The sequence below is a fragment of the Grampus griseus genome, assembly GCF_964374135.1.
Source record: "Grampus griseus genome assembly, chromosome: 4".
In the NCBI taxonomy this organism is placed as follows: Eukaryota; Metazoa; Chordata; class Mammalia; order Artiodactyla; family Delphinidae; genus Grampus; species Grampus griseus.
This window is the reverse complement of record NC_138997.1, coordinates 42,392,343-42,409,790: the sequence shown is the minus strand read 5'-3', so window position 1 is coordinate 42,409,790 and position 17,448 is coordinate 42,392,343.

The following is a 17,448-nucleotide window of genomic DNA, read 5'->3' as shown; positions in this document are numbered from 1 at the left end:
TACAGAGCACAAACCACAAGATCTCTCTACTAGTCAAGAGAGTTTAACATTTAATGATGAGAAATCAACTCTGTCCAGCAAACTCCAAGGTCCAAAGGAACCCACTCAAACTAAAAGGGGTAATGATTTCTTGGTTGCTAATAATTTATGGCAGAAATCTCTAATAAATTTCTAATAAAGATATTCAATGTTCATTTAACCCCTTACAAGACACTGGCATAGCACTGGGGTTCTAGGGATAGAACTAAACATAGCACCTGTTTGGGAGGAAACTTACATTCTTGCTTCTATCGTCAGGGTAGTGGATTATTTCTTTTGAGTGTTTTATCCAGTTCTCAGTTAGTTAAAAATGACACTTATTCTTGCCAAAAGAATGTAATATGTTAGGATACTATTTACCACAATAGACCCCAAAGCTTAAGCTGCAGGTTACATTATAACTTTGGAAGTACTTCAGAAAATTCTTTGGTGCTCCCTTTGGAAAGCATGCTTTCTAATGGTTATTGAAAAAGATGGAAGATTATTCTACACTCATTGAAAGACAATTAGGAAGGCAATAGAACATAGGAAAATGGGACGTACATTTTTCTGTGGAGACCTCTAATTCTATCTATTGTAACACTGACCTGATCGCTGGGATTGGAAGATCAATGGCCAACTGATTTCAGTATTGCTTAGAAATGGGAAAAACTGACTTGTGCTTCCCAGAGTCTAATATTTTTCCCACGACAAAGATGTCCATGGGATAGGAACAAGTGTGTGGGTAAAAAATCAAAACGTGAACGTGGCCCTGAGTCTTGCCTAAATGTTCAGCTCTATTCTACCTGTTTGCAGGAAGCTGGAAAAATTGTTAACAATTTAGAACTTAAAAACAAAACAAAACAAAACTACCTCCCACTGTTGGTCTTAAACAAAGGATTATATCAGACTCCCTTTGAGAACAGCTGTTGCTTCGGGGGCTGCTAAGATTACTGCAAACCAACCTCCCCCAGGACGTGTGAGGGGGTTGGCAAATGTTGCGGTGTCTACCTTGAGTGTTACAGAGGCACCCTTGCAGTTCTTTCAGGCAGTGTTCCTGTAACGTTGGCCCGCAGTCAATAAGTATGTCGTGTCTCTTGCCCCCAGGGTGTGCTCAGAGGACCACCCTGCAAGTGTCTGCCTCTGTGGTCATGGTCATGCTGTGGGAGGAAATGTGGGTGTCGAACCAGAGGCAGGATGTGCAGGCAGGATCCAATGTGGTTAAAATTTGGGATCACTGATCTGGCTGTAGGGAATCTGGAGACTTCTTCATGTCAACACTCATTCTGGGAGGAGAAGTATGTCCACCAGAGGATTATCATCAAGCATCAGTGTGACTCACTCAAGGGGTAATGGAAGGAAGCATTCATAAGAGGTGAAGTTGCAGGTTAAGGGAGAAATAGAGGCCTCTCGGACTTCTCACCAGGGCTTTCACTGTTAAGGTAATGTACAATGCCACCTTCCATTTAGGAAGGAAACTCTCAAAACTTCCCAAAGGCAGGCACACAAATGAGAAAGGGTTCTTGTCTCCTTAACTCTTTAAAACCTGTCATGAATGGTGCATTGAAACAGTAATGCACTAAGTGAATATCTAATAAACCAAATGATTTAAGATATGGTCAGGGTTCTGATTGCCTAATAAAGAAACTCACAGGCCAGAGAGGGTATTACCAGTTTTGTATCGCTGAAGAAAATATAAGGAAAAATGAAAATGAAGTCTCACATAGATTTGGGACCTAATATATTACCTTCCTTGCACCCTAATGGAGGGTGGGTCTAGTTGTTGTAAACCATCATTTGGATGGCTTACTTATTCATCTCCTGCCTCTTTATTTTCCATTGACACTGGTTGAGTACCTACTGTATACCTAATACAGTACCAAGTGTTGGGTACACAGAGATAAATAAGACATGGCTTCTTCTCTCAAGAAGCTTCTAGTCTAGATGGGAAGATGGACAATTCAGCAAATAAGCCCTATACATGCTATAGTGGAGGGGCTGGGCCAGGTAGGCAATAATATTAGTATCAGAACTTGACTACTCTAATTACTACTACTACCTTATATTGGAACAGTGCTTTTTGGTTTTAACTTAGCACTTTTGGTTTTCAGAATATATTTAGCTACCTTACCTAATTAGATGTATATTTAAAACACTTTGAAGGAAATGAATAGTTTCTAAAGTGTTGGCATTTGAACCTTGAACCCTGTGGTGCTCCGTGCAGATTCCTTCTTCAGTGCTGTGACACTCATTCCCCAGCTGCCAGAAATGCACCTACTCAAGGCTGTGGCCCTTGGCCCTTAGAGAACAGTTCTGTCCAAGATTATACCCACTCCCAGGGGCACCATGAGGCCAGTGACTGGCTGATTCAGAGATTCAATGGCCTAGCCCACTTGCCACAATTTGCAATAAATAAGGAGGACCACGCTAGCTTCAAAGAGCCCCCAGGATCATCTGAGGCCTTTGTTGTAATCATACAAAGGATCACCTCCTTCTAACCTGCCTTCTTCACCTCCTTACAGGTAAGGATGCAGATAAAATACAACATTTTCAGTTTAATTAAAATTCCAGGTATAAACCAGATAATGTTTTAGTATTAGTGTATTCAGATGTTGCATGGGCTCCCTGTATTTTTATTTGCTAAGTTTGGCAACCATACTTAGGGAAGTTGCTCTCGAACGTACTCCCCAATAAACCTTCTGTGTGCTACTGTCAGCCACAGATTGTTTCCAGGGAATCCATTCTCCAGGAAAATGTACTATGGGCACTAAACACCAAGGGTTACCTTGGATTGCCAATGAAAACTCAGAGAGGAACAAGAATAGGATCTAAAAGTTTCACCTTCCACATTTGGGGGGACGTATTTCAACATTTTCATGGGCATAAAGACCGTTATACTCATAAGCAATGCCAAATTCAGACGTTTCAGTGGCTATACAACCCCTAAATTATTTTTTATCCTAAGTGTGATCTTAAGGCATCAACCCTTCACTCCACCAAGATATTGGCCATCTGTCTACGTGTTTGTATGTGTTATACCAAAGCATTTGGACTGTATTTTCCTAAAATTATGCAAGGAATGTAATCATTTTGAGACTTAACACCACCATTTCTGAAAGTCTCTTAAAAAGGTGGTCACTCCCGCCTTTGTGAACCACATGTTTTAGTTATTTTCCAAAGTGCCACACGCCCTTGGTCTTCCTGCCAGCTCAGTGGCTAGCTCCGTGCAGATTCCCTCTTCACTGCTGTGACACTCATGAGCCGTTCCTTCCTCATCTCTTGGGCTACCCCTCTTGCAGCTGACCTCTAAATCTTGCAGGACCCCAGGGCTCAGTTTTCGGCTCCTTTCAACTCTCTCTCTCAAAACTCACTCTCTGTGTGATTTGTATGCTGATGACTCTCCAATTTAAATCTCCAGCCTCAACCTCTCCCAGAGCTCCAGGCTCACATAATCAGCTGCCTATTCGACGTTGCTCCTTGGATTTCTAACAGGAATTTGAGCTCTAGACTGTCCAAAACTCAACCCTTGTCCCCAAACAGCTGAAGCGTCCAGACTGCCACAGTTTAATAAACAGCATGATGATATATTTAGTGACATGAGCCAAAAATCTAATAGGAATCATTCTTGTGCCTCCTCTTTCTTTCATAACCCTCATCCAACCTACCAGAAACTCCTTTTGCCCAAACCTTTGAAATAAATCCTGAATCCTCTCTCTCTACTCCATACCTCAGTCCAAGCCACCCTCACTTCTCACTCCATTTATTGCTACAGCCTCCCAACTGGTCTCTCTTCTCGCAAGAGTGGATTTTACAAGAGAAATCAGAGTAAAATTTTCAAAACTTAAATCATGTCAAAGTCCTACTCAGAACACTTTATTTCCTTCTCTGCCCACTAGAACGGACCTGGTCCTTTCTTCACTCTCCCATCACATCTCCCACTCTCCAGCAGCCTCACTCCCTCTGCTCCAAACACAATGGCCTGGAATGCCTTCCCTCCAGTTCTCCACCAACTGCACTCTCTCTCTTTCCTCAGAGATGCCTTCTCTGACAGCTCTGTTTAAAGCCTCTTCCCCAAGTTCATATCATCCTCTCTTTATTTTCTTTAGCGCATCTTACACACTCCTTAATTATCTTACATCCTTCTGTGTTTACTGGTTTCCCCAGGGGAATGTAAGTAGTCTGTCTCTTCCCAGTAGAATGTAAGCTCCTTGAGGGAAGCCACCTTGTTTGGTTTATTCATTGCAGTATCTCAGGCACCAAGCAATGTGCCTGGCATGTAGGAGGCACCCAATATTTATTGATTGAATGAATGAATATGGTCAGTTTTGTTGCGATGCTTCTTTTGAGAACGCTAATTTGTTCCAACTTGATTGATATGTAAAGGAACAACTTGAACAAAATGAGAATTTGTGTTTGCTTATATGAAATTTCATCCATGAGAAATATTATGCATTTCAGATAACCAAACTGCATAGACATACACAACATATACTGCACACTTCTCATGAAGTCAGTGAGTCACACCTGTCCACATCTGGTTTTACAACTTTCCACTTGATTTAGACAACCCTCCTTCAACCATTTTATGGACTGAATTGTGTCTCCCACAAATTCATATGTCCAAGTTCTATCCCCCATGTATTTGAGGATAGGACCTTTAAGGAGATAATTAAAGTTAGCCAAGCGTATAAGAGTGGGGCCCTAATTTGATGGATTGGTTGGGATTGGTGTCCTTATAAGAAGAGTAAGAGGCAGCAGAGAGCTCCCTCTACCCTCTCTGTTGTTCAAGCCATCCGTTCTGTAGGCTTTGGTGACGGCAGCCGCAGCAGACTGGTACAAACCACTTGGCAATAACTCACAAGCCACACCCCTCCCTACAGCCACCCTGGTCACACAGTCTGGCACCCTCCCTCCTTTTAATTTCCCCCTTTCTCCTCTTAGCCTTTTTGGTATTTTTTTCATCTGTGTTCTTTTCCTCTCTTTAGCGCTCTTTTATTATAAAAGTATTGTCTCACTTTTTTTCTATCGCTTTCTTTCTCTGTTACTTATACTGGAAACTTAAGTATAAGCAAACTTAAGACTTTTGAAAAGGTAAAATGGCATATTTATATTTATATCTATACATATGTATATATCTATACATATATTATATCTATATATATAGATATGTATAGATATACATACATATGTATATATTTCTTAACCATTTAACATGTATAATCTGCCATTTTTATTAGGTTTCTATCCCTTTTTTAATGGGTCACCTGAGGAAGTTTTGAGTGTTGTATTCCTAACACCCCCCCAATTTTCTCCTGTGGTTTTTATTGCATAATTTTGTGTATTGCATGATTTTTTAGAAATGCATATGTTGGGTTATTACAGTTTTAAGAAGCTATGCATTTTATTATCAGATAATATTTATCAAACACAAACTATGTACAAATCTGTAAAAATGACTAAAGAAGACTTCTTCTGTTAGTTGTTCCATTTACTGGGTGCATTCTCCAAGGCGGGGAGCCATTGGGTGAACTGCTTGTAATAGAAAGAGCTGCAATTGGCAGATGTGAGTCAGTGTCCTGACCTTGGCCCTGCCACGAATTAACTGGAAGGGGTTGGACATCTTAATGGGGATTAAGCTGTTGATTTGTAAAGTTCCCCAGCAGCATGAGCTGGTGAATTAGTCAGGGTTCTCTAGAGAAACAGAACCAATAGGATCAATCTATCTATCTGTCTATGTAACTATCATCTATCTATCTATCTAAAGAGGCAATTTATATAGGAATTGATTTGTATGATTATGGAGTCTGAGAGTCCCCCCATCTGTCATCTACAAGCTGGAGAACGAGGAAAGCCAATGGTATAATTCAGTCTGAGTCCAAAGGCCTAGAACCAGGAACACTGATGTCTGAGGGCAGGAAAAGATGGATGCCCCAGCTCAAACAGAGAAAATAAATTTACCCTCCCTCCATCTTTAATTCTATATAAGCCCTCAGTGGATTGAAGGATGCCCAAGCACATTGGGGAGGGTGATCTTCTTTACTCAGTCTACCCATTCAAATGGTAATCTCTCCTGGAAACACTCTCCAAAACACATTTAGAAATAATGTTTTGCCAGTTATCTGGGCATCCCTTAGTCCAGTCAAGTTGACACATAAAATTCACCATCACAGCTGGGTTTTCTGCTCTTTTCCCTCCAGTCCAGCTTCCAAATTGGCTACATTTAGGGTTGAACCTCTGTTTAGGCTGTAAATGATATTGTGGAGAACTCTTTGTTCTTCCACCAAAAGTCCACAGACCTCTGTAAGCTTCCTTTAGGAAGACCTTAGTGGATGAATAGGAATAAGACAAAGTCTTCTGTAAGAACACAGAGTCCTTCTAACTTTGGAACATGGTGCACTCAGAAATGATCTACTTAATAATTACAGACTATAGGGCGAGAAGAGGGAGAGGATATCAATAAGACATGGTTAGTTTAATCAGTACAGTTAATTGAATGAATGAAAGAATTAACAAAGATTACTTTCTTTTCTGATGTAGGTCAACTCTCGAAAGTCTTTTAATAACATTCCACTCTGAGGTAGAAGGAGTTGATGAGATTATTTCAATTTAGAAGTAACCAAAACTTTTAAACTCTCCTACTAGATTTAAATCTTGTTTTCAACTTGACTTTCCCCAAATAAATCACACTTCCTAATGTAGCTCCCATTAACCTATTGATATAGAAACTCAATTCTCTTTTAAGACTTGTTTTCCTTTCTTACAGTGAATATTTTCCAAATTAAAGAGAGAGAGAGAGAAAATCTTACAGTTATAAACACAAATGTGACAAAAAACAAGACAAAGATAGAAATGTTTATAGTAAGATGTAGGAAGTTGCATCTTAAATTGCTTCTAAGGCACTATCCAAATTTAAGCTTTTAAAATTACATAAAACTCACTAGTTTTAGATATGTTGATTGACCAGCTGCTACATTAATTATAATTTAAGCCATTTTTTGAAAATCTCACTGAAGTAGAAAACCATGGTAATAGCCCTCATAGGAACTGACCTTAAGATGTGCTTGAATATTTCAGTGATAAGCCATACATTCTAGTAGTGAGGTACTCATTTTACAAGAAAGGAACAATACCATGTAAATAATATAAAAACAATAAATCATTTAGAGTGGCTTTAAACCAAGCTTCTGATCTTGTCTCTGAGAGAGTTAAGGTTCATTTTCCACATATCTTGAGTGGGAGAAATGAGAACACTCTTGTTTTCAACAACAACAAGAAAATGAACGGCCGGCTGTGTTCTACAAAAGATAGTCTGTTTTGTCTTCAGAATACAGTAGGGGGCAAAGGAAAGGGCACTTTAAGGAAAATGACACACATATTTTTAGCAGAAGTTATGACCACTCATATGATCCAATAAAAAATATGTCCCATCTACATAATAGCATCATGCTTACTATTGTGTTAATTGAACTCTGTACTTTTGATGCATTCTCTATTCATGTAAAAGTGTGGGTAGCAAGTGATAGAAGTCAACAGTCATGGCAATTGGACACTCTGAAAATCTTTCTTCTGTGACTGAGTCAGTCTCCTCAGTGGATTACTAAACACATTCCAGAAATCTCATAAATTACTACTGGTCTAAAAATGGATATAATTAAAGATGAGTAAACCTACCGCAGAGCTTGATGTAATCTTTAACGGTAATTAACACAAACTATTTACAATGGACTTTTATTCCACTTTTCTAAAGATTGCATGTATGTTACTACAAGTTCATATACCTTACCATTACAAAAGCAACCCCTCCCCCAACATATTCACACAAAGCAAAGAGATATCTGCATTGTAACAGACCTAGAGTCTGTCATACAGAGTGAAGTAAGTCAGAAAGAGAAAGACAAATACCGTATGCTAACACATATATATGGAATTTAAGGGGAAAAAAATGTCATGAAGAACCTAGGGGTAAGACAGGAATACAGACACAGACCTACTAGAGAATGGACTTGAGGATATGGGGAGGGGGAAGGGTAAGCTGTGACAAAGGGAGAGAGGCATGGACATATATACACTACCAAACATAAGGTAGATAGCTAGTGGGAAGCAGCCACATAGCACAGGGATATCAGCTAGGTGTTTTGTGACCACCTGGAGGGGTGGGATAGGGAGGGTGGGAGGGAGGGAGACGCAAGAGGGAAGAGATATGGGAACATATGTATATGTATAACTGATTCACTTTGTTATAAAGCAGAAACTAACACACCATTGTAAAGCAATTATACTCCAATAAAGGTGTAAAAAAATAAAATAAAAAAGCAGTTCTAGAGAAGGTAAATCCAGTAACTATGGTTGTCACTTTGACCAGAGCCCGGCTAAGATCTGGGGATCCTTCATGAATTTCACTACTTCAGAGATTTACCAGTACATACCTCTGTGTTTGGGAGTACTGTGATTTGGGGTATTAACTTCCTAAGATATGACTGTCTCAACGTTAAGTTGCTTTTATTGCTGTGCCACAAGCTGCTTTCCATGGTGGGGGGAGAGAGGACTGATTTATAAAATTCTCTTTTTTGTTCAGGTCTGGTGGAGTGTTATCAAATTCTAGAAAGTAAGGCTCCTTTTCTTGCTGTCTCATAGTTTTCTCTTAACTCAGACACAAACTTTCCATAGTAAAGCTTTCCATTCTATGTGGACTTGCTAAAAGACTTATGAAATAAGGTTGTTTCCAGATAATTAGCTCTATTTTTTCATTTCATAATCGACCATTACTTCTAATAGGCCAGGTACAGTGCTCAGTGCTTTCATCCTATATCTTTAGCCTTCACAACCACTGTAGGTGAATGAGTAATTTCTCCCTTCTCAGGCTGATGAAACTGAGGCTGAGGGATTAAGTCTTCTAGGATCACAGGGCAAAACTGAGAATCAAATCAGGTTTGTTTTTTGCCCCTGTGTTCCCCAAGTTTTAGCTTAAAAGCAGTGTGTTCATCTTTGAAACTCTGTTATATATTACACCGTTCAAAACCTAAATGTTACCTTCTCTATTGAGACAGCTATGGGGGGTAGGGTACAGGGGGCATATAGGGTTTAGAAAAGAAGAGCAAATGGTCAGATATAAGTTCGGTTTTCTGAGCCTGCACGTGGAGAATTTATGAATCTGTGTGTTGGTATACAGGAGAGATGCACCAAGCTCTGAGAAATAACAAAATGACTGGTTGGATAAGGATTATGGGTACTGAATGACATGTATGTCAGCCTATACATCTGGAGATGCCCACTGATCTTTTAAGGTATTGAATCCTTTTTACTTGTCCATTCTGATTTTTTTTTTAACATCTTTATTGGAGTATAATTGCTTTACAATGGTATGTTAGTTTCAGCTTCACAACAAAATGAATCAGTTATATACATACATATGTTCCCATATATCTTCCCTCTTGCGTCTCCCTCCCTCCCACCCTCCCTATCCCACCCCTCCAGGCGGTCACACAACACCGAGCTGATCTCCCTGTGCTATGCGGCTGCTTCACACTAGCTATCTACCCTATGTTTGGTAGTGTATATATGTCCATGCCTCTTTCTCGCTTTGTCACCATTTACCCTTCCCCCTCCCCATAGCCTCAAGTCCATTCTCTAGTAAGTCTGTGTCTTTATTCCTGTTTCACCCCTAGGTTTTTCATGACATTTTTTTCCTTAAATTCCATATATATGTGTTAGCATACAGTATTTGTCTCTCTCTTTCTGACTTACTTCACTCTGTATGACAGACTCTAGGTCTATCCACCTCATTACAAATAGCTCAATTTCGTTTCTTTTTATGGCTGAGTAATATTCCATTGTATATATGTGCGACATCTTCTTTATCCATTCATCCGATGATGGACACCTAGGTTGTTTCCACCTCTGAGCTATTGTAAATAGAGCTGCAATGAATATTTTGGTACATGACTCTTCTTGAATTATGGTTTTCCCAGGGTATATGCCCAGTAGTGGGATTGCTGGGTCATATGGTAGTTCTATTTGTAGTTTTTTAAGGAACCTCCACACTGTTCTCCACAGTGGCTGTATCAATTTACATTCCCACCAACAGTGTAAGAGGGTTCCCTTTTCTCCACACCCTCTCCAGCATTTATTGTTTCTAGATTTTTTGATGATGGCCATTCTGACTGGTGTGAGATGATATCTCATTGTAGTTTTGATTTGCATTTCTCTAATGATTAGTGATGTTGAGCATTCTTTCATGTGTTTGTTGGCACTCTGTATATCTTCTTTGGAGAAATGTCTATTTAGGTCTTCTGCCCATTTTTGGATTGGGTTGTTTGTTTTTTTGTTATTAAGCTGCATGAGCTGCTTATAAATTTTGGAGATTAATCCTTTGTCAGTTGCTTCATTTGCAAATATTTTTCTCCCATTCTGAGGGTTGTCTTTTGGTCTTGTTTATGGTTTCCTTTGCTGCGCAAAAGCTTTTAAGTTTCATTAGGTCCCATTTGTTTACTTTTGTTTTTATTTCCATTTCTCTGGGAGGTGGGTCAAAAAGGACCTTGCTGTGATTTATGTCATAGAGTGTCCTGCCTATGTTTTCCTCTAAGAGTTTGATAGTTTCTGGCCTTACATTTAGGTCTTTAATCCATTTTGAGCTTATTTTTGTGTATGGTGTTAGGGAGTGATCTAATCTCATACTTTTACATGTAGCTGTCCAGTTTTCCCAGCACCACTTATTGAATAGGCAGTCCTTTCTTCACTGTACATTCCTGCCTCCTTTGTCAAAGATAAGGTGACCATATGTGCGTGGGTTTATCTCTGGGCTTTCTATCCTGTTCCATTGATCTATCTTTCTGTTTTTGTGCCAGTACCATACTGTCTTGATTACTGTAGCTTTGTAGTATAGTCTGAAGTCAGGAAGCCTGATTCCTCCAGTTCCGTTTTTCATTCTCAAGATTGCTTTGGCTATTCAGGGTCTTTTGTGTTTCCATACAAATTGTGAATTTTTTTGTTCTAGTTCTGTGAAAAATGCCAGTGGTAGTTTGATAGGGATTGCATTGAATCTGTAGATTGCTTTGGGTAGTAGAGTCATTTTCACAATGTTGATTCTTCCAATCCAAGAACATGGTATATCTCTCCATCTATTTGTATCATCTTTAATTTCTTTCATCAGTGTCTTATAATTTTCTGCATACAGGTCTTTTGTCTCCTTAGGTAGGTTTATTCCTAGATATTTTATTCTTTTTGTTGCAATGGTAAATGAGAGTGTTTTCTTGATTTCACTTTCAGATTTTTCATCCTTAGTGTATAGGAATGCCAGAGATTTCTGTGCATTAATTTTGTATCCTGCTACTTTACCAAATTCATTGATTAGCTCTACTAGTTTTCTGGTAGCATCTTTAGGATTCTCTATGTATAGTATCATGTCATCTGCAAACAGTGACAGCTTTACTTCTTCTTTTCCGATTTGGATTCCTTTTATTTCCTTTTCTTCTCTGATTGCTGTGGCTAAAACTTCCAAAACTATGTTGAATAAGAGTGGTGAGAGTGGGCAACCTTGTCTTGTTCCTGATCTTAGTGGAAATGCTTTCAGTTTTTCACCATTGAGGACGATGTTGGCTGTGGGTTTGTCATATATGGCCTTTATTATGTTGAGGAAAGTTTCCTCTATGCCTACTTTCTGCAGGGTTTTTTACATAAATGGGTGTTGAATTTTGTCAAAAGCTTTCTCTGCATCTATTGAGATGATCATATGGTTTTTCTCCTTCAATTTGTTAATATGGTGTATCACGTTGATTGATTTGCGTATATTGAAGAATCCTTGCATTCCTGGAATAAACCCCACTTGATCATGGTGTATGATCCATTTAATGTGCTTTTGGGTTCTGTTTGCTAGTATTTTGTTGAGGATTTTTGCATCTATGTTCATCAGTGATATTGGCCTGTAGTTTTCTTTCTTTGTGACATCCTTGTCTGGTTTTGATATCAGGGTGATGGTGGCCTCGTAGAATGAGTTGGGGAGTGTTCCTCCCTCTGCTATATTTTGGAAGAGTTTGAGAAGGATAGGTGATAGCTCTTCTCTAAATTGTCCATTCTGATTTTTGATGAATAACATACAATTTTTCTTTCCGTTGTTACACCTGCATATCAGGGATTAATATCACCTTCAATTTTAAAAAATTTTTACATCAAAGAACCAGAAAACAAATGGTAGGAATCAATCATCACAAAACTCAGGACCCAAATCCTGTCTTTGAGATACGTTTGTCTCGTTAAAATTTGACCTGATTGTAGCTGGGGAGTAGTTGAGAATATTTCCCTTTTTCTTAGCTGTCAAAATTCAGTTGATACATCACAGATCCCTAAAACTATGTAGGGAACTCTTCCCTTAATTCCACCTGCTTCATTTCTAAGCATCTGTAATAGTCACGGCTGGGTTCAGTGAAAGTTCTGCTTGCCATGAGCATGAGATCATGACCTAAGTAATTACAGTAAGCATGCAATGAAAATATGTGGTGAGTATAATGTCAGGAAATCATGCAAATTTTATTATCGTCAGTGAATTGGTGGCTGGCTGGTGGAGAACTTGTATGTATTTGCAACTGGTAGCTTCTAATTACCTTGATTTACTTGTAGTTCCATTCATAACCTTGCTGCTGTGCTGTTCCTGACAGCACTATTGCATTTTACAAGAAAGGAACAATACCATGTAAATAATTTAAAAACAATAAATCATTTAGAGTGGCTTTAAACCAAAACCTAATGCAGTAGCTGGCTGAGGACTTGCTACACTTGACAGGTAGCTGGCATGCAGAATTCATCTATGAATCATAAGTATTTACTTTAAATATTCCCCAATCCAAACCAGGCACATTGACGAAAAAATAAGACCTAAGTCTCCTCCATTCTGCCTCTCCTTCTCCATTCTCCTCCTCCTTTTTGAGGCAAAATGGGTAATAGATAAATTAAGTTTTATATAGGGTAGTTCTACTGAGAACACAGATTTGCTGAGTTATGCTAGGTAAATGACTAATTAAGGCTGAGTCTCCGAGCAGAACTGGCTGTGTTGGAAGAGTACATAGACACGCCTGTGGTGGCATCCCCCCCCACCCCCACCCCCCGGGAGGGAATGACTGGAAATGTTGAGAGCCGGATGAGAGAACAAGCTGCTACTAACCAGTTCCCACCTACTCACAGGGGAAGACGGAGCTCTTTCTCTTTGGTCATTTCTATTCATACAAGACAAAGCAGATAATGAAAAGCAAAAACCCACCTAGAAAAGCTTCAGCTTAAGAAAAAGGTAGGACTACTTCCATTATGCCAGAGGGAGAGTGGGTCTGCCAGCTGCCTTTGGACAATTGAGTTCCTACTGGGTACCAAGCATGTCATTATCTCTTGTAATCCTCTCAACAATTCTCTGAGGTAGGTATGATTATCCCCTTTTACAGATAAGGACAAAACCTGAGTTAGATTAAGTAATTTGCCTGAGATCACCAGCTAGGAAGTGACTTTTGGAATTAAGTCTGAATCTGTCTGACTCCGGCAGCATTTTCCCTCCTTCCCCTGCTTTGTATCACACATCCTTTCCCACAAGTCTGATTTCTTTCTGAACTCCATCTCTATTTTTGACATACTTGTGAGGCCGTCCTATGAACATTCAGAATGGTGTAATCCCTGAAAGTCACTGAGTCAGGCTATGTCTAAAACATCACTCTTGGAACAGACTTGTGGTTGCCAAGGGGGAGAGAAGGATTGGGAGTTTGGGGTTAGCAGATGTAGACTATTATATATAGAATGGATAAACAACAAGAACCTACTGTATAGCACAGGGAAATATACGCACTACCTTGTAATAACCTATGATGGAAAAGAATCTGAAAAAATATATATATATGTGTGTATATATATATCTTGGAATCACTTTGCTGTACAGCAGAAATTAACACAACATTGTAAATCAACTATAGTTTAAAATAAAATAAAATAAAATCTCCTTCTTCCACCTCTCCAAAAGGGGTCCCCTAGCATATTCTGCGAGTACCCCATAGTAAGGCAGTAGGGCACACACATGGATTGCTTGAAACAGATGACAGCTCTGTTTCTTCTCTATACATTGCTCCTGTCCGCCCCCAGTAATCTCCCCAAGTTCCCAGCTATCTTTCCTCATTAAATGTTTCTCTTTCAGGGGAAACCTTACCAGACCCGTTAAAAATGCCAAAGTGTTTTTTTTTTTCTAAAATACCAACATTCAAATATTTATTTCTTTAGATTAATGGTTCTCCAACATTAGTCTGCATAAGAATTACCTGGAGCACTTGCTAAAACACAGATGGCCATCTTGTGAATTAAAAATGTGTAATGCTCTGGCTCCTGGTAGGCACTCAATAAATGTTAGTTCCTTTTTTAGTCTACATTTTAAATGATCCTCATATCTTCCCGATTTATGTTTACCTTGGTGTCCCCCATGCTTTGAATATCAGTTTCCTATTAACCAACAGCAGGTTTCTTGAATTAATGCATTTAGAAGGAAAATCAGGGGCATTTTTACCCACTTATTTGTACTGCACGAAGAAGCAAAATCTACCTGGCACGGACAAGAGACAGTGTAGTGTAATCGCAGTTGTGCTGCATCTGTGGAAAAAGATCATGTCTTTAGAAGGTTACTCTTCAAATGCATTAGAAATATTTTGAGGGAAAGAGAGCTGTTCTTTAAGAACTAGAAGTAAATGGCAGAGTCTAGCTGATAAAATCTGCTAGACGCTTACTAAAGCTACTCAGAGGGATGTACATTTGCGAGAGGTTAGGTACTGATCAGAAGGGGACTTGGCAGTTAGTTGTCAAAGAATCTTGCCTTCTGTGGGGAAAGATCATTAAGGAAGAAGAAACCTGGTGGGCTTTTATCAACTGCTCAGAGTAGTGGTTCTTAAAGTGTGGTCCCTAGACCAGCAGCAACAGCATCCCCTGTGAAATACAAATTCTCTGATCTCATCCTAGACCTACTGAAGTAGAAACCTTGGGCGAGGGCATGGAAATCTGTGTTCTAGCAAGCTCTCCAGAGGATCCTCATGAATAGGAAAGTTTGAGAACACAGTCTTAGAACAATTTTCCTAAAGAAAGGCTCAAAAGACCTGGGATATTAGCTATGACTTTGGTCTATCACTCGCAGTAGAGTCTTTCATAAGGACAGCTTAACAGTGGAGCAGTATAAAGGTGATTCTCAACTCGTGGTTGCACATTAGCATCACTTGGGGGCACTTTAAAAAATACTACCAACCACCAAAAAAACAACCAACCAAATGAAAAAAACTCCATTCCGGGCTACATCCTAGCAATTGCATTTTCCTTGAGGTGGGGTCCCAGGCTTCCATAATTTTAAGGCTCGCTCAGATGACTAATGTGGTAGCCTGGGTTGAGAATCACTGTTGTAGAGACCTGAAGTTTGGAACTTAAGATACCATAAGAGAAAGTTAGTGATATTTCCTTAAAAACACAATTTAAGTACGGGATGATAACAGCCATCAGTTAGCTGAGTTATCAGAGCTCCTGTCACAATTAGGAGACTGTCTAGATTGCAAGGCCACTGCCATTGTTCCTAGTCTGACCTGTCAGCAGTCTTTTGCAGGCTGCTGGACACATGCACAAGTAGAGTTGTATACCCTTGAACAGAGCCCACTGCCCCTTTTGCAACTGTGCTCTGTGTGAGGGGAAAGTAGGGAGGCTCATGGAAAGAACTTGGTCTCAGAGGGAGAAAATCTACACTGGAGCACCTGCCTCACCACTAACAAGCTCTACAATGAGGTCAAATAACTTAAGTACCCTGCACCTGTTTCCTTGTCTGTGCTACTCAATACCCTTCCTCCACCTTCTTTAGTTTCATGCAAAGCAGATATTTGTACATTTACTTATTAAGAGACAACATGGTCTGATGCATCACAGATCTCAATCCTTGAGTCTTATTCCTTTGGCTCTTTCATTTGTTAGAGTTAACCTTTCCCCGTTTGATAAATAAGATTGATGCTCTAAGGGAAACACAGAAATTCCTGAAATTGAGTTCACACTATGAACTGAGAGTGTCCACTTTACCTCTTTCAACTGTAAAATCAGTTGAAAGCAATCCATTCAGGTACCTGTAAAATCAAGTTTTCATGAAAGGAATGGAATTGGCTATAGAAAATAAGAAGTTTCTCTGGCTGCCTTTTTTAACAAGCTGCGATTAGATGTGCTTAAATTTGATTTCATGATTCTTTTTTATTATCAAGTCAACTTATAAGCTGAGAAGCACATTCCCGTCCTCTCATAAATGATGCTCCAGATAGTATGTGATTCTGACAGGTACCATATGAAGCGTATCATATAATTATTACGGTCCATTCATCATGGTTGGTTTCAACCACTGGATTTGGAAACCGTGCAAAGATCAGATTCTAAATGGAGTACTTAGGAAGGAGACAGATATGGCCTCTGGCTTTATTGCTCCTGTACTCTATCCTTCTTACATATTAATATTGTAAATATTCGTTCTGCTGTAGCATAAAAGGACTCTTTTCCCCTCTCTCTCTCTCTCCCTACCTTCCCTTTTGCCCTCTTACTCTAACGTATCTCCAAGTATTATTAAGTCAGAAAAGTTCACTTAAGAGGTTCATATAAACTTTCATTTTTGTTGAGGCATAGGTCAATTGATAAATGCCAGTTTTCATTTACATGCTTTTAACAAATCTCAAAATACATATGTGCCTATGGATACACGTGTGTGCATGTGTGAGTGCGTGCACATCCGCATGCGTGCGCGCGCGCGCACACACACACACACATTTGCAGCCTTAATAGCAAAACTATTCCCTTCTCTTTAACCAAAACATGGTCTTGGAGGCAGTCACATGGGCCAGGACTAGAGGTTGAACCAGGAAGTACTGAACTGGAGGAAATGAGACCTCTTCTAGTTAAAGATGCACAGTACTTTCTAACTAGCATGAAAGATTGTTATCAGGGAAGACAGAGATATATTTGCTGGATTTCAACAAAACTCTTTTACCTAATTGGCAGATGAGATTGAAAAATGCTATTGTGATTCAACAAGCAGCGTCTATGTTGCACCTCTCCCATATGGGTCTATGAAGCTTAGGAAGAATATTTTTCAGTTATAACAGCTATTTAAAATCGTGTATCGAAACATGCTGAATTTAGACCCATAGCTTTGAATTGCTGTACCACAAAGGGTTAAATCAAGTTAAAAACATTACAAGACACTCAATCATTTTGCTCTTAATTAAAATATTAATATTAGTGAGACAAAAATTATTTGAACTATTGGTAAATAACAAAAATTATTTAAAACTTTATGGATTACATTTTATCTCATCCTTTTCAATTTCATATATATTTATAACACAAACATGATATAAATATGTATTACATTTTTTATGTTTATAAGGGAAGGTCACCTATATAGGGGAC